Below are 19850 nucleotides of genomic sequence, written 5' to 3'. Positions count from 1 at the left end.
GAGATTTTTTTAATTCTTTGCGTTTATTAAGCAACTTGATCTTTAGATAGGATTACAATTTACACCAATCCTTCTCCAAGCATGGATCTGCAGACTGTGGCTGGTTCATAAACTATGTATGACTGATCAGTGACAAAATCATTTAGAAATTTACAGTAAATATTCATGGCAATTTGGCATGGTAATTTCTGTCTTCTGAATCTGAGAGTTAAAACCGGAGCATTATTTTGTATTTCTTTTTTTCAGTAATTCGTTTTAGTAATTTAATTTTGTATTTTACAAAATTATTAATCCAGAACAGATAAGTAGGGGAAGGGGGTGAAACTAGTCTTTTACTCCAGATGGTCTGAGAGACACCAGCTTATACCTTACATAGATATCTTCAGAGTGATTCCAGATCTTTCATCTTTACAGCTATGACTATGATGCAGAATTTCTTTCTTTTGGATACCACAACCTTTCCCTTCTGTTGGTCTACTATTGAACAGGTAAGTAGATCATATTTTACACTGAAGTCATATAGCTAACAATGAGGTTTTATATTAGCCTGTGCCTTTTTCATTTCCTGGTCACTTAAAATCAAACTTCTTGGATATTAAGAGTAGACAGAAGTAATATTAAATTAGGTAATAAACCTAAGATGTAACCATCAAGAAGCATTTATTAAGCATCTACTTAATATTCTACAAAGCATCAACTTAATATTCTACAATTCTCAGCTTCAAAAGATGTGAAAACCCTGTTTGGGGTTAAAATAAATCCATTGGAAACAATAAGAGGCCACGGGTAAGTGACAACTTTTTTACTGCCAACTCTAAGTGGTGGAGGAATTCAGGTGGAAACATTCTTTATCTGCATAACTAGGTAATGCCTCTACTTCACATGAATGTGAGTTCGCATATATGACCTCCTGTCCAATGTTAGCATACAGTAGGTGCTCACTACTATTTTTGTTTTATTGTTTTAGAAAAGAAACCTGATCAGGGAATTTTTTAAAGGGGTAAATAAATTCATATAAGCAAAAAAGGAAAATTCTATATGAAAGATTTTGCATTTGCAAAGATATTCTTCTCTGATACTGTGAAAATTCATGTAGGAGAACAGAGGTGAATAAACCCCAGCATGAAGACAGAGCTCCACAAGTGACATTTTGTTTACTGTGATCTGTAATCTCTGGTCTCTAATACTAAATTTTCAGCTACCTCTGTGATCAAGCCACTGTATACACCAATGCAGATTTCACTATTTCCTTATCTTTGCAATAAAAACATTTAGATTGATACATTAGAATAAGATTGGGCAATTATTTTCATTCTCCTTGAATAAGAAAGGGTAATGATGTTTTCTTTCAAAAATAAAACTACTGATGTAAGTGATGACACAAGTAACCTAATCATTTGTTTCCTTCCAGTTAGTTTAACCAAATTGGAAACTATGAAGTGGAGCATAAATAGTAATCATTATTTCCTGCCTTTCAGCCTTTCCCCGTCCTTCTGCCTGTAAGTCAGCAAAGTTCTAAGGCTTTCTAAACTTTCATCTTTTTCCTAGCTCTGTAACCGGAGCTTGATTGCTCCCTCTCTACTGTGGCAGAAAACCATATCTGTAATCTTAAAAAAAAAAAAGTTTAAAATAAAATCTTATTTTAAGTGACTTGAATCATGAAAAAAACGTAAGGTCTAATTTGTTTCTATTCATATTTTCATATCTTCCTTTTCATATTTTTCTCTGATAGAGTCCATCTTTGCACCTGAGTTTATTTCCCATAGGTAAACCAGCCAGGCATTGGCTCCGTATAACATTTTCCTTTAAAAGCTAAAAGGAGCTTCCACTACAAATAGATGCTTGTAATTGGATCTCTCTGTTTTACTAATAGTGATTCCAGATGGCTGCTTCTAGAGGAAGCAAGAATTTCTGACTCCAAAATGATGTGGTAACAGAAACCTCCCCCCAACTGCTCTTAAGTGGGAGAACCATATGCTTTAAACTTCTTGATTGATCAAGAAAACTTCTGGTGTTAGGTAGATTCCTTCGTGGGAGCACTGTAGTTGGGCTCTTGCTGATGCAAAAACCTCTGTGAGAAAAATACTATGTATTTTTTCTCTCAGCACCACAAATGATTGTTAACTGTCAGTCTTTATGTATTCATAGATGAATGAATAACATGAAGTTCAAGTCGTGAAGTCAGCACATGGAGCTCTAAAGAAAGTTAGGCAAAATTACCAAAGACATAAACATATAACACAAAGGAAGTGAGAGGTGGAGATCAAAGCCCTGGTATAAATTTGATACTAGTTCCTGTTATCTCCCAAACTATTGCATAGAAAATACTGCCACCAAGTTTCTCATCTAAGGCTTATAAAAAAACCTGTAAGGTTGGACATGCAGGTATTTTACCGCTATTTTATAGATGAAGAAACGGAGTCTCTGAGAGGTTAGATGACTGACTAATGGTGACCCAGGCACGAGTATATATCTGTATATTTCTCTTCTGAGGCTCTTTCCAGAACACCAGGCTGCCTCACTACATTAGAACCAAAGGAGAGATGAACAGCAAAAAAGAAAAAAAAAGTAAAAACGGTTGTGACCAAATAATAACAAAGTTACATATAGTTTTTGGGGGTTTTTTTTGCATTAAATTTGGTAGTCTAAAACTTCCTATTCTCTATGAAGACCTAATCTAAAAACCCACAGTCTATCTTTTGCTATGACCATAATAATTTGGTTTTTGTAAAAACAGACTCCTACAGTGAGAAGGTACAGCAATGAGCAGAGAAAAGAAGAGGACCAATAAAGAGAGCATTAAGGAATGGGATTATTCGTGGTCTACCTGTGGATCCCCATAGGGGAATCTTCTGAGAGAATACATCAAGCAAAAAAAGAATTGTCTCACTAAGGGAAACTGAAACTACACACAAGCTCTTGTCTCTTGTTGGCTGAGGGTTGCTCATGAGCCACTGATGGATCTGGGGCCACACTGCTTCATAGTGACCAAGCAGGCTCAGGAGAGAGAGAAAGCCCTCACAAAGAGAGAGACATAAAAGGCCACAGCGGATAGCGGCTCCAGAGAAATATGGAAATATGGAAAAGGCACCAACAGCATCTGCTAAAATGACCTGGGAGGAAATTGACACGAAAGGTTTTGATGACTGCAGAACAGACTGAGCCCAGTAGTGAGGCCAAGAAGTCGATTTTTCCCCTTGTCTAAACATTGGTCATTGGATACACATGCATATTGCGTGTGTGTATGGTGTGTATGAAAGTAGATTGTTTTCACTTTTCTTTCTTGTCTATTCATTTCCTGCATTTCTTGCAATGTAATGTACTATTTTTATAGTTAGGAAAAAATCCTTCAATCAAAATTAGTAATGTATTTCATAAATATATACACATCATCTAGCACTTAGATCATCTAACATCATCTCTGAACATTTTGTTTACATATCTGTATCTCTTAAAGTAGCATCATTTGAACAAGTTCTACTGCTGTAATTTGTCAAATAAGTCCATATTCATTATGTTTGCCCTGCTTTATTCTTATGAACTTAACCTTTTCTTTTCCAGGACAAACAAATGCATTCAGTATTTCTCCTGTAGAAGTTTGTTTTCTTTGCTACTGGACTTTTTTAAAACCTTTAAATCATTTTTGTAGATTTGTAATCACAAGTAAATATAGAGTTATAAATATAGGCTCACTAAAGCTTCATAACTGTGTTTTGTTTAAATGATAACTTGTTTAACTTTTCCCCCTCAATATATAAATGAACTAACCACAATGTAATTTATTATCATTTCTTCCATAAACCACAAGTGGTCTTAGCTTATTAATTCCATACTTAAATAAAACAATCTAAAGCAGTGTAGTATGATGTCAAGTGCAATGAACTCAATCAGGAACTCAGCTTCAGTGAAAGCAGCATGAACTCATATAAATGGGATCAGTAGATATGTAATAGCTTACCTCTTAGGGTAATGCTATACAATGCACTCACTACAGTTTTTTCCTAAGTGCTTTTAACTTCAAGGACATTTAGGAGATAAAGCAGAATTTTTCATAAAATATGTCATTCACATAGCATGGTCACATCAGCTTACAAAATGTTTAGAACTCATGAAATACATAAATACTACCATATTAAACAGGCCATAGCATGAGCACTAACCATACTTTTAGTTTCATTCTGCTAAAACAGTTTCAGGCCATTGTTTCCACATAGGTCTCCATGCCTTATCCCATGTAATACAGTCACCATGGTCTCAATTAAATGGAATTGAAAACAGTGCCTGACTACAGGCAGCTATTTTTAGGTGGAAGTCCTACAAAGATAATGATTAATTGATTTTTAAAAATTTATTTTTACCTTATAATTTTGTAAATTATGCACACACACATGTGCACACACACACACACAGAGCCCTATGGATATCATAGAAACTGAAAAATACTTAAGACGGGGACAGTAAGCAGATGCAACAAAGGAGTAAAAGCCATGATGAACCAGAAACCACAGTATGGAAGCAAAATAGATACAAACACAGAGAGAAGCAAAGACAGAGAAGCAAAGTGTCCAGAATGGCAAAATTCTACAGAGACTATTGGGTCAGTAGGGTTATTATTGTGTCCAGAGTAAGATTACATTTTTCTCTGGAACTGGATGACTGAAGTGCTGAGACAAGAAATGTCCCTGAGTAACTGATAAACCAATTCATATCATCACCTTAGGAAGAAGCTATTTCTTGAAATCCAAAAGCATTCAATTAATTTAACTGTAGAGATATACAACTAATAAGGGATACTAATGGTCAGAAAATAAGCCATGTAACTTCCCTAATATGATGAAGAAACACATGAGTATATATGATTTCATTTTATTTTTAAAAAATGCATTCCTATGCTAAAATTCAACAAAAGTCCATTTTTAATACTGGTATTTAGATATTAGACTGCACTTACTTGTAGACTTGAGTTGGAAATGTTGGGACTTACAAGGTAGATTTGAGCCTCAATTAAATTCTTTTGACATCAAAACAAAAAAGTACAAAAGAAGGTATGCCTCTATTTGTAGAATTGCAATTTTAAGATATGAGTTGTGTTCTAAAAGTTCATAACATCATATTATCCCTGAAAGTTAAAAGTGTTGGTCACTCAGTCATATCCGACTCTGTGAGCCCACGGACTGTAGCCCGCCAGGAATTCTCCAGGCAAGAAGCCTGGAATGGGTTGCCATTTCCTTCTCCAGGGGATCTTCCTAACCCAGGGACTGAACCTGGTCTCCTGCATGGCAGGCAGATTCTTTACTCTCTGAGCTACCAGGGAAGAGCCACATACTGTCTCTAGCTAGGTACAAATGTATGCTCCTAAACTTTTGTTTTTTGATAAATGTTCTTTCCTCAGTATTTTGTTGTTGTTGTTTAGTTGCTAAGTAATGTCCAACTCTCTTGCAATCCATGGCTCTTTGGTCCATGGGATTTCCCAGGAAAGAATATTGGAGTGGGTTGCCATTTGCTTCTCTAAAGGATCTTCCCAACCCAGGGATCAAACTCACAACTGCTGCATTGGCAGGCTGGTTCTTTACCACTGAGCCACCAAGGAAGCCATTTTCTCAGTATACAGGTGTAGTTAATGTGCTACTTTTGGTGCAGGGGTTTTGATTTCTGTCTTCATGTCTCTTGAGATTTTCTCTGTTTCTGTATTTAAGGTTCTTTCACTCTCATTATTGATAATCAGATTCTAATAAATATCTCAACCTCTGGTTTAATGTATTTTTAAATTTTTTTCTCCTTTCCCCCCCATCTTTATCTCTTTGTTGTCCTTTTTTTTTTTTTTTTAAAAAAAAAAAGCAGGTAAAATACAGAATTAGAGAGAAATACTAAACAGAACGTTATGTTTACTTCTTGACTTTGACATCCACATAGTAGAAAGTAATAGCATTGACACTAACTTATACTGAGAGAGAAGTTTGGAACTTATTCTCACATGTACATGTATATTCAACTTGAGGACTTAAAGCAAAGGGTCACAGAAAACCAGATAACAATGATTGCTTTGCTTTGAAATATAATAAGCAGAAAGGAGAATGTAGTGATGGTCTTTTCATTTTCAGAACATCTTTAATACTGTAGAAATAATTTTATGTTTCCTTTTTTACCTCACACATGTTATGAAATACAGGATGTCACTGTCAAAATTCAGAAATGAGTGCTGTGAGGTCACTAAGAAAAGGAGTGGATGAGCCAGGAATAAAATCGCTTAACACTTCATATCTCTTTACTTCCTTTCTTCCTTCCTTCCTTTATGCCTACTAATATAATATTTTTTTCTTAATCTCTGGGAGAACCACTGGTTTTGCTGCAAGAAAAATGAATCCAGATAGAGATGATTGTTCTAATTTAACTCTTTATTATGCTTTAACAATGAATAGCATTTTCCTTTGTGTAACAGAAATTGATTACACTGATAACAATTGTTTGTATATATTTATTTGGAAAATGTCTTTTGTTTGACTCTTATGAAGTGTTGCTTTTAATTCTGACTCATAATCATACACAAAAGAAGCTATTATCTAACCCTTGTTCGAATACAATCATCTGAGACTAAGACTAATAAAAAAAGAAAGAAATTTTCATTGAATTGCTAATACATGCCAAATATTTTCTCAAAGTAATTTACTACTTAACTGCTTATTCATGCTATAATAAATGCACTCTTTTTCTCACTTTTCCAGTTCACAAGTTGGAGATTCAGTTGTTCCAGGGATCTGCCTAGCCACTGTCTAAAGGAGTGTGCACAACAATACGATGTCTTCTCAAAAAAAGAGGTTTGTTTTTGTTTTTAGTGAATTAAGGCAATTTTGTTTTAGTAAATTAAGGCAAATTAAACTGCTCTGATTTTTTTTCCACTTTAACTATATTAAACAGGCCAATCCATTTGACATGGCCTCCCTTACCATTCACTCAAGTCAGAGCTCATGAATTGACAATATTTGTAGCATTTGAGAGCAAATATAAGAAAAGACAGACTGGTCATGAACTTCATTTTAAATCAGAGTAGATAGTTTTATGTCCTTGGACAAAAAAAAAAAAAATAACTCTCACATGGTCTTGTAAGAACTATGTAGAGGTTGAGTCAAATTCTTGTTATTTTTTTAAGGGTTATTTTATTTTATTTTTTATTAAATTAACTTATTTATTTTAATTGGAGGCTAATTACTTTACAATACTGTAGTGGTAATTTTTTTTCTTTAACCAACTTAGTTTGGATAATCAAGCATTGTTTCTAAAGGTTTATTTTTTATTTTTATTCATTTAATGTTTGCTTGTTATGATTTTACACAATTATTTATAGAACAGTTTGGAATAATTAAATCAAAACCAGAGATGAAGTTTCAGATGACTTTAATTTCCTTCTGATTCCCAACTGAAACATGATGTTTGAGGAAGCAGCCAAATAAGGCACATGTTCTTCTGGGTAGCTGACTTAGAAAATGATCTTAAGAATAGACTAAGAATTTGGTAAAAGAGGAACTAAAGTGGGACATGTATAATCCTAAAAGATGAGATTCTCATTATCTTGCCTTCTTTTTGGCTAATTTTTTTCAGTATCTCTTTGACATGAATAATCCTTGTGAATAATTCATCCATATCACCTGAAATTATAGTCAGGTGTACACATTCATTTAATCTGTATTTGTTCCATGAGTATTTCAAGAATAAAGTTAAAATAAGCAGTGTAACATTGTCAAAGTTTGATTCTTTCAACATTTAAATCATCATTGAGCACCTTGTTTGTGCTATGGACTGTCAAAAAGACACTGGGAATATGACGGTGTCTTACTAGTGTATTTAAGCTGCTTATAATAAAACCCTACAGACTTGGTGGCTTATAAACAACACAAATTTATTTCTCATAGTCTTGAAAACTGGAAACTCCAAGATTATGTTGCTGGAGGATTCAGTGTCTGGTGAAGACCATTTTCAAGTTATAGACTGCTGACTTCTCTCTGTGCCTTCTCTGTGAAAGGATGAGCTAGATCTCTGCAGCTTTTGTAAAATGTCATTTATTAAATTCATGAAGACTCTACCCTAATCACCTCTCAAAGGCTCTAGTTCCCAATACTTTCACACAGTACATTAAAATTTCAACATATAAATATTCAAATATTCTAACATATATAAATATTCATCCCATAGCAAATGGTGACTAAAACCAGAATATTCCTCTTTTATAGATTTCACAACATAGAGGGAATGATGAACTAATACAATAACAGCACAAGTGAATGTAAAGATGTAAATAGAGCAAGTGAAAAAAGAAGTGTTATGTGGAAATTTCTATAAAAGAGTAATTTGGCCTTTTTAGAAAGATCAGGGAAGTCTTCCATGAAGAAAAGATTATTGTGCTGAAGAAATTGAAAATGGAGAAGGGTTAAATAGATAAAGAGGGAAGACAGATCCTTGCTACAGTGAAGAAAAAAAAAAAATCCTGTGGTGACAGAGAACAAGATAAAGAGAAGGGGCAGAAAGTCCCACATGCCTGGAGAACAAAGATAGAGGCAGACTGTGGTGTGAGATAAAGACTAGAGAGGGTAGGCAGGCCAATACCATGCAGGGCCTGGTGGGCTGTGAGAAGTTTTGACTTTATCCTAAGAGCAATGGAACTTGGAGAAGGCAATGGCAATGCACTCCAGTACTCTTGCCTGGAAAATCCCATGGATGGAGGAGCCTGGTAAGCTACAGTCCATGGGGTCACAAAGAGTCGGACACGGCTGAGCGACTTCACTTTCACTTTCATGCATTGGAGAAGGCAATGGCACCCCACTCCAGTACTCTTGCCTGGAAAATCCCATGGATGGAGGAGCCTGGTAAGCTACAGTCCATGGGGTCACAAAGAGTCGGACATGGCTGAGCGACTTCACTTTCACTTTCATGCATTGGAGAAGGCGATGGCAACCTACTCCAGTGTTCTTGCCTGGAGAATCCCAGGGACGAGGGAGCCTGGTGGGCTGCTGTCTATGGCGTCGCACAGAGTCGGACATGACTGAAGTGACTTAGCAGCAGCAGTAAGAGCAATGGAAAGGTTTGCTTTTTCAGAGATGTGATATTAAACGTGCTTTTTAAAAAAATCTGGTAAAATCGTCGAGTTAATTATAGAGTATCTAGAGTAGTAAAAGGTATACTAGTTAAATGGTGATTGTAATTGAGCAAGGAATTTATTACAGTATATTAAATGACTGGTGGTGGTAGAAACGGAGAGAATATGTTGATGTAACTTGGTGATGGGTTGAATGAGAAACTTGAGGGACAGGCACCTGTCAGGACTGTCAGACTGACTCTGAGTCTTCTGGCTTCTGGAAAAGGGTGGATGGTGAAGCCAATCACTGAGGAAAGGAATACTAGAAGAGGATCAGGGATAAGTAGGTAATTTTGGTTTGGGATACATTGATTTTGAGATGCATTAAAGGAACACTCAAGAGATCTCAATAAGCATTAGGTATATGACTCTAGAGTTTAGAGGAATAGATTTTTATAGAAATATAAATGTGTGTTTATAGAAATATAAATATAGTTATCTGCATAAAATGTTCACTGAACCCAGAGTTGCAAGAGAAATTTACTTAGAGAATGAGAAGAGGAGCAAAGACAGGCACAGAAGTAAATATACCTTCAAAACTTACCATAGATACTTGGGCAAATCACTTCTTTCTTTCTTTTTTTTCTTTCTATTCTTTTTTGAACTTTATTTTCCTTACCTGAAAATGAATATCTTCCTAGGATTGTTTTTAGATTAATTAAGTCAGCATATGAAGTAGCATGAAGTGATGGGACCAGATGCCATGATCTTAGTTTTCCAAAACCACTGCAGATGGTGATTGCAGCCATGAAATTAAAAGATGTTTACTCCTTGGAAGAAAAGTTATAACCAACTGAGACAGCATATTAAAAAGCAGAGACATTACTTTGTCAACAAAGGTCCATCTAGTCAAGGCTATGGTTTTTCCAGTGGTCACGTATGGTTGTGAGAGTTGGACTATAAAGAGAGCTGAGCACCGAAGAACTGATGCTTTTGAACTGCGGTGTTGGAGAAGACTCTTGAGAGTCCCTTGGACTGCAAGAAGATCCAACCAGTCCATCCTAAAGCAGATCAGTCCTTCATTGGAAGGACTAATGTTGAAGCTAAAAGTCCAATACTTTGGCCACCTGATGCGAAGAGCTGACTCATTTGAAAAGACCCTGATGCCAGGAAAGCTTGAGGGCAGGAGGAGAAGGGGATGACAGAGGATGAGATCGTTGGATGATATCACTGACTCAATGGACATGGGTTTAGGTGGACTCCGGGATTCGGTGATGGACAGGGAGGCCTGGTGTGCTGCAGTTCATGGGGTCGCAGAGTCAGACACGACTGAGCAACAGAACTCAACTGATGAAGTAGCATCCATGTGGCTTGTAAATAAAAGTTTAATCAATGGTAGAATGAGGATGTTGTTGATGGCAATTGATGGTGGCAGTGCTGACTTTATTTCTACTTACCAGATAGTTATGCATAAAAGCAACAAGAACTTTTTGGTTAAAGTGCTAATTCTTTGAGTTAATATCTTTCTGAAAACTTTTTAGACAGTTCATGAAATGTTTTCAAACAAGGAAAATGGAAAATTATTTAACTTCTCATTGATAACTCAAGATCACCACTTGATTGCTATTTCTTTTTAATGGGCTAGCGTACTTTCAAAGGTAAAATATTTAAGCCCTAATACTAATTAGGTGATACTAGTGGTAAAGAACCCATCTGCCAATGCAGAGATGTAAAAAATGTGGGTTCAATCCCTGGGTTGGGAAGATCCCCTGGAATAGGAAATGGCAGCCTACTCCAGTATTCTTGCCTGGAAAATTTCATGGACAGAGAAGCCTGCAGGCCTACAGTCCATGGGGCCACAGAGTTGGACAAGATTGAGTGACTGAGCACTATACTATTTAGAAACAAATTTCTATACTAATTTACATATCTTAGCAGCCTTAGTGTTCTGTCTTGACCACTCCTAATATTTTTCTTTTGATCTGTTTAAAATCAGATAACCAAGTTTATTAGAATTATTGACTAAAAAAAATGTAGATAACTTAATTGACTCTAGAAAAAGTGCATGGATTTTATGACATTTATTGGGATAGATGAGGAATCACAATTGCTTCCTTCCTGATTGTTTGCTATCTTTCAGATTGCTGAGATTGCTGGATGGTATATATACGTGGGTGAGCCTGTATGTTAATTCACATACATATATTGAATCATTTTTCTTAATTACAAATTCTCTTTACTTGAAATTATATGTGGATATATACGTTATATATTTAATTTAATTCACTTCTTTAATATGCTTTTTTCACATCTATTAGACTAAACTATCTTCATATATTATCTCAGTTCAAATTCAAGAACACATGAAATGTTTAACAGAAAAACACACATACATTATATCTATGCCTAGTTTTCTCAACAAAACAAAATAAAAATGCAATTAGAGATGAAAAAATGTGGAGCATGGAAGAATATCCTATCCAATAGTAAAAGCAAGTTTATGATATAATCCCATTTATGAAATGTTAAGGTCACGGGTTGGGGGAGGTAGGTAGGTAGGTATGTGTGTTTTGATAGTGCAGAAAGAGGTAAGAAACAATTCATCAAAATACCAATGGTAGTTATCTCAGGGTGGTAGAATTTCAGATTCTCCATTTGTTATAATGTTAATACTTCTATACTTATTCAGTTTATTTAAGATGGGTAATTTATTTAAGATCAGCAAAACTGGATGAGAAAGCAAAACAAAATTTTAGAAAGAACTATGGACTTCCCTGGTGGCTCAGATGGTAAAGCGTCTGTCTACAATGCAGGAGACCTGGGTTCAATTCCTGGGTTGGGAAGATCCCCTGGAGAAGGAAATGGCAAGCCACTCCAGGACTATTGCCTGCAAAATCCCATGGACAGAGGAGCCTGGTAGGCTACAGTCCATGGGGTCACAAAGAGTCGGACACGACTGAGCGACTTCACTTTCACTATAGATTTATAAAGTGTTTAGTGAGCAAGAGCTGATATTTAGAAATTAATAATCAAATACTCATTTTTGTTTTTTAAAGAAAGTCACTCATTATATGTATTTTCTTTTATCATATATTTTTTCAAAGTAAAACATAAAATGAAATAGTTTGGAAGGAAAATAAAAATCAACATTATATTGCTTCACTCTCATGACAAGAGGCAACTACTTTATACTCTTTTACATGTTTCTATTGTGTTACCTTCAGATCTCTAAATAATATGTTTTTACTATCCAGAGACATTACTTTGCCGACTAAGGTCCGTCTAGTCAAGGCTATGGTTTTTCCTGTGGTCATGTATGGATGTAAGAGTTGGACTGTGAAGAAGGCTGAGTGCTGAAGAATTGATGCTTTTGAACTGTGGTGTTGGAGAAGACTCTTGAGAGTCCCTTGGACTGCAAGGAAATCCAACCAGTCCATTCTGAAGGAGATCAGCCCTGGGATTTCTTTGGAAGGAATGATGCTAAAGCTGAAACTCCAGTACTTTGGCCACCTCATGCAAAGAGTTGACTTATTGGAAAAGACTCTGAAAAAAAAAAAAAAAGACTCTGATGCTGGGAGGGATTGAAGGCAGGAGGAGAAGGGGACGACGGAGGATGAGATGGCTGGATGGCATCACGGACTCGATGGACATGAGTCTGAGTGAACTCCAGGAGATGGTGATGGACAGGGAGGCCTGGTGTGCTGCAATTCATGGGGTCACAAAGAGTCAGACACGACTTAGCGACTGAACTGAACTGAACTGATGTATCATGTGGACATCATCCCATGATAAGCTGGAATTTGATTCTGTCAAAGCATCCCACATTCTCTTTCTCATCTGGCCAGTATTATTATACTATTTTTCATTTACCTTGTTTGTTTTTTTTTAGATTTAAGTAACTTGTTTAAACATTTTTTCCTTGTTACATAAACAGGGTGTCTCACATTATAGGATGAAATAATACTGTTACCTATCCTTTGTTCTATTTCCCACATCTACTCCATCTCCCAATCTCTTAATTTTACAATGTCAAGTTTCAAAAGATTTAAATGCATTGTAAATCACATCAATTCTTTCTTATGCTTTGTCTATGAAAGAAAGTGAAAATGAAGTCGCTCAGTCATGTCTGACTCTTTGTAACCCCATAAACTGTAGCCCACCAGGATCCTCCGTCCATGGGATTCTTCAGGCAAGAATACTAGAGTGGGTCGCCATTTCCTTCTCCAGGAGATCTTCCCAACCTAGGGACTGAACCTGGGTCTCTCACATTGTAGGCAGATGCTTTACCATCTGAGCCACCAGGGAAGTCTAATGCTTTGTCTATAGGCTGATTCAAATACAGAAACAAATGAAAAATGTCAAAGTTCTTAAAGCTATGTATTAGTTATCTATTGCTGTGTAACAAATTATCACAAACCTAATGACTAAAATAATACAGTATTGTCTCACAGTTTCTGTGGGTCAGGAGTTTGGGCACAGATTATCTGGGTTCTAGAATGCAGTCTCTCACATGGCTAGTCAAGTTATTAGCCAAGATTCTGGAGATCCAGCTTCCAAGTTTACACAGCTGTTGGTAGAATTCTCTTCCTTGCAGGTTTTAGGGCTGAGAGTCTCAGTTTCTTGCTAGGGTTTGACCAAAGACTACCCTTAGTTGCTCATGGTAGAGGCCTCTCTGTAGCGCAGCTTACATCATCAAAGCCAGGATGAGAGAGAGGAAGTTAGCGAGACATACCTTACAATGTTCTATAATGCAACCATGGGAATGACATCCTGTTACTTTTGCCCCTTTGTTATTAGTTAGAAGCAAGTCACAGTACTTGATTCAAGGGGATAGTTTTACACAAGACTGTGAGTACCAGAAGGCAAGGATAATTTTGGAGTCTCTTCAAGTTTTTCCACCACAAGCTATGATATATAATTTTATTCTCTGCAGCATCTACTAACTTGATTATGTCCTTTTGTTTTATAATATTTTCCAAAGTTTATCATTCTTTTCTCCTTTTGTGTGTATTATATTTATTCGTCTCCCCAAAATGTGATGTCCAGTCAAATTTTATTGGGGGTTTTGATTTCAGAGATCTTCCTCGGGACCTCTACTTCCTGCTCCTATTTGGACTAGGCAATCACTAGGCTTGCTGCAGCAAACTAGGCTTGTGTTCACTATTTTTCTATGTCAATTCCATCTTTAACTTTTGCTACAATCCCTCTTCAATCTAGATATCTTCAATCTATAAGTATTTTTTGGTTGCTACCATGTGACCAGGTACTGTCCTAAGCTCTTGGTATCCAGTAGCGGAAAATGAAAGTAAAGATTCCTGTACTTGTAGAACTTACATTCTTTTAGAGGGAGATGAAAAATATAAAAGTAAATGAGAAGACTAAATAGCTTGTCTGATGTTGATAGATATTTTTAAGGAAAATAAAGAAGTAGAAGGATAAGAAGGATAAGGATTACCTGTGCATCAGGAAGTGTTAGAAAGGTAGCCAGATAAATTTTAAATTCAGTGAGTAGAGAAGATCTCTCTGAGAAAAGGATATTTGAACATAGATGTAAAGGAGGTGAGGGAATGAGCCATATGTGTATCTTGGAAATCTCTCTAAGCAAAGTGACTCATGATGCAAGGAGGCCCTACATTGAGGTAATGGTGCTTTGTACCGTGCCACACTGCCATCTCCGTCAAAATGATGGGCTCAGGAATTGCTGTCTGAGCCAAAGAAACCACCGTGTCTTTGTGGGATAATTCTGACGAATGGAGGTGTTCCGTACTAGGATGGGACTTACCCAATCAGATCTTCTAAGGGAGAGTCTGGCCATGGCACGCACAAAGACTGATTAAAGAGTTGGGTGGTTGAGAGGGAGCCCGCAGAGGTCAGGAGGAAGCAGCAGTAGTGTTAAAGTAGAAGCCAAGCTGTGGAGGAGTGAAAAGTTGAAAAATAAGCAGAGTGGGGAGAAGCAGAGACAATAGAAATCTGAAACTAGAAGATGCTGAACTCCCAAGTTGCTTATAGTAGAGAAGCTAAGAGAGCAATGAAAGCGAAAGTGTTAGTCGCTCAGTCATGTCCAACTCTTTGCAACCCCATGGACTGTATAGCCCACTAGGCTCCTCTATCCATGGAATTCTCCAGTCAAGAATACTGGAGTGAGTAGCCATTCCCTTCTCCAGGGGATCTTCCTGACCCAGGGATCAAACCTGGGTCTTCTGCATTACAGGCAGATTCTTTACCGTCTGAGCCAGCAGGCATGAACCATGCCCAAATCTCTCCAACTTCTGACAGATTTGTTTCCTCTATTTCTTCTGGTTTTTGCCATAAAACTCTGCTTTCTGAGGTAACTGAAGCTGTCTACACCTTGCAAATGAAGAGAATCACTAACAACAAAGCAGTTCTTTCTGCTTTCCTTAATTGCCTGGGTTCTTTATTCAATTATCACTTTTTCTTTAATTATTACTTTTTCTTTAACTTAAAAAGCTCAAAACAGATTTGGAGTATATACATTTTCAGCAGCATGAAAGTCAGTCTAACTTGTAACCATCCACTTGCTTTTTCTATGCTGGGGGTATCTAAGAGGTGTTTCCCCCCAGTCCCACCAAAGGGTTTCTGTAGTCCTTCTATCAAAGCAAATTTTAGTTTTTCAAATTAATTTCTCAGGTTCTTGTCTACTCCCTTGTCTGTGCTTGTGGTTGAGATGGTGGATGTATGATGTCTGTAAATTTCTCCTAAACTCTTAGCAAACATGTTTCCCACCCTCTTTCATTTTATTACTGCCTTGAACCTCAATCCATGAAAGCAACTGTGGGAGATGAGTGTGCACCTCCACCGTGGGCAATTGTCACTATAACTTCTCTTCTCTCTTTCTCCGTTAGAACTTCAGAGCATGCTGTTTGTGAATTTTATACTCCAGGAAACTAATGTACTTATAATATCTTGCAGCACAAATTAGACCGGTGAGTGTATGACTGCTGCACTTTAAATAGTCCATTGCTTAAAGACAGGAGCAATTACTGATAGCTAGCTGTGAAGCAATGCTTTACATTTGTACATTTAAATTGTTCCTTGTTCCAGTGGGATAAGTAAAATATCATTTCTTTTCCTGTTTTCTTTCTGGTAAATTTTTAGCTTTCCTGTTACAATAGTTGGGGAATAAGTGCACCCAATAAAATGTGCTTGAAGCTGGCTTTTAGCAGTTCACATTTTTCCTCATGAAAAGAACTGAATAAAATTATGATAACAGATTATAATGCATACCACAATTATTCTGTTAAGCTTAGCCTCTGAAGTGCAAAAATGTCTATGAAATTTTAAAATATTTGAGCAATTTTTTACTCATTTTGGAGGATTCTCTCACCCATGGTTTCTTTTTTAAAAAAAGAATTTGGGTGATTATAAAGCAGTTTTTCCACACATAAATTCCTTGATCTGTTAGTATTATATTGTTAAAACTCTTGTTGCTTCTACTTTATGCCCTGGATTTTTGGTAGTGATGGAATGACTTCCCTATTTGTTAATCCAAAATCTTGAATTCTCCAGAGCATTAACTTAAATCATTATTTCCATAGTTGAAGAATTTCTATTGTTGTAGACATTGTCCTTGAAATTATATTAGCTCACTATGTGAGAATTATTGGCTCACAGGGGAGAAATTCTGTCAGGACCAAAGCCACATCCCAAGGACTATAAACCCTTTTTCACGTAGGCATATTTGAAGAAGCAGATAGGCAGAGGAGTAAGAGAATAGATGATAGATGGTCTAAATGAGGCTGAGTGCTGTAGAGAGATAGATGAATAATATAAAACTATCTCTGCTTGTTGAATCAATTGATTAGATCCCCCTGGTAATGCATTGAAGGTTTTTGCTTAACTATTTGCATGGATCACTAAGTTTTGCACAATGGATAAAAGACATTTCACAGAACTTCCTCTAACTTCAACATGTCATCTTATAAGCATGAAATGGTGGGGCAAAAGTATTTGATGGTCCCACACAAATCTCAATCACACCCATGATGACAACCCCAAGTGCGGGTGCCATAGAGAGTGGCCAATAGCCTTTTGTTCCTAAGGAAACACATATTTAATATTGTTGGAATACCCAGGTTCTGCTGACTATTTGTTCTAGAAAGCATTTAACAACTATTTTTAAATGAAGAAATGTCTGATTCTATGAGCTTATATGAAGCAGTCAATTACACAGACACCTGCAGAAATAGAGAAGGTATTCATAAAGGCAGGGCAGAAATAGAGATAAAGGTTAGATGTACTGATAGAAGCAGCAGCCTGAGAAAGCTTTCCAGAATTTTGCCTGATTAGCCTTTTACTTGTTCTATATAAGCAATGTTGAGAGAAAGGTGAGGTGAAATGTTCTGATCAGAAAAGACCATGTGAGCAAAGGTCCATAGTAAAAGGAACTCTAATATTTTAAAACTACATAGTCTATTCACTAAGGATAAGAACTTCCCTCACTATTATATTATACCTTTCATATTATCTTAACTTCAAGTTATTTTCAGGGACTCAGGCAACACACAGAGAAAACTACATTGATTTGAACCTAAAATTTACAGATAATTCTGCCTTAAAAAATCCTTTAACATATACACACTACTGTATATAAAATAGGTAACTAATAACGACCTGCTGTATAACCCAGGGAACTCAACTCAATATTCTCTAATAGCATATATGGGAAAAGAATCTAAAAAGAGTGGGCATATGTATATGTATAACTGATCCACTTTACTGTACACCTGAAACTAACACATTTAAAACAATTATATTACAATAAAAATTATTCTTAAAAATACCTGCCCATACAGGAGACTATAGTCAATATTCTGTGGTAAACCATAATGGAAAAGAATATGAATGCATATATATGTATAACTTTTCTGTACAGTAAAAGTTGACATTGTAAATCAACTATATTTCAGTAAAATTAATTTTTTAATGTGAAAAATTTCTTTGATTTATATCTGAAAAATTTTTAATCTTAAAAAAGTTTATTTCTTGATCACTGCCCCCAAATCCACCACAGCCAGGACCCCTTCAGTGCACACTTCTCTTGATCTTGTGTACCTACTTTCATGGTAACTGAAAACACTACAGTCAATTTTCTCCTTTAGTTTTACCAATCCCTGCTAACACTGCTAGATATTTAGGGCAAAGTTATTTGGTGTGTGTGTGTGTGTGTGTGTGTGTGTGTGTGTGTGTGTGTGTGTGTGTTTTTACTAAAGCTCATAAAAAGATCACCCCACCTAAATGAATTCAAAGGTTTGCAGAAAAAAAAAATCTGAGAAACTGGGAAAAATTTTAATAGTACCTGGAGGAGATAAAACTTTGTTATGTTGAAATAAGAGAAAATACCAAGTAAAGAAATAGTGCATAATATAAACTGCTAAATAACTTGAAATGAACTTGGTAGTTAGCAAGGTAAGAAAGGCTTTTAATATTTTTAAATGGGTGGTTGAATGGAAGAGAAGAGAATTCTATCTTTTATAATGTTGATGCATGGAATCTATATATTAATAATATCTCTGATCTAGCCCACAAAACTTCTAGAGATGTTAGAATATGGTCAATATTTTCTCAATTTAATTGTGACATGAAAATGGAAAACAGAATTGGATATTCAAATTTACCACAAATTTTCTTATATTTATTTTGTTCCCACTCCCACATTTTAAATCAGTACCAATATACTGAATTAGATTAATAGTTTAAGAATAATCACCTGAAAGACTGTTCTTCCTTCTTCACTAATTATATTGCATCTTTCCAGTTTTGTTAAGATGCAATTAATGTATAACATTGTGTTAGTTTGAGGTGCTGCTGCTGCTAAGTCTCTTCAGTTGTGTCCGACTCTGTGTGACACCATAGGTGGCAGCCCACAGGCTCCCCCATCCCTGGGATTCTCCAGGCAAGAACACTGGAGTGGGTTGCCATTTCCTTCTCCAATGCATGAAAGTGAAAAGTGAAAGTGAAGTCACTCAGTCATGTCCTACTCTTAGCAACCCCATGGACTGCACCCTACCCGGCTCCTTCGTCCATGGGATTTTCCAGGCAAGAGTACTGGAGTGCACGGCATAATTATTTGATATATGTATATATTGGGAAATGACTACCACATAAGTTTGGATACTATCCTTCACTGCACATTATTACAATTTTTTTATGTGATGAAAATTTTAAAAATATATTCTCTTAGCAACTTTCAAGTGTACAGCAGTTAGAAACTGTGGAGTGCAAAGAATTGGACATGAATGAGCAACTGAGCACACAGCACACATTGTTAACTAGAGTGACCATGCTCTTCATTCCCAGAAATTATTCATCTTATAACTAGAGGATTGTACCATTTGATCACCTTACACTCATTTCCCCCACTCCCCCATCCCCCACCTGGCAACCTACAATTCATTCTCCATTTCTATGACTTTAAGAGTCTGTATTTAATTTAGTGACACAGTAATTGTCTTTTCTTTTAGACTTATTAAACTTAGCATAATACCCTCAAAATTCATTCATTTTGACACAAATGGCAGGATTTCCATCTTTTTGTATGGCTGGCTAATATTCCATTATACATATATTCTGCATTTTCCTTCTTCATTCATCAATTATTGGACAGATAACATTGTATATTTCTATACCTTGCCTATTGTACATAACGCTGTGATAAACATGGGAGTGCAGATATTTAAGATAGTGATTTTGTTTCCTTAATACACACACACACACACACACACACACAAACTGAGAAGTGGAATTGCAGAATCTTATGGTAGTT

Source organism: Capricornis sumatraensis, chromosome 1, assembly GCF_032405125.1.
Source record: "Capricornis sumatraensis isolate serow.1 chromosome 1, serow.2, whole genome shotgun sequence".
NCBI classification, from domain to species: Eukaryota; Metazoa; Chordata; class Mammalia; order Artiodactyla; family Bovidae; genus Capricornis; species Capricornis sumatraensis.
Note: the sequence above shows the minus strand (reverse complement) of the source record.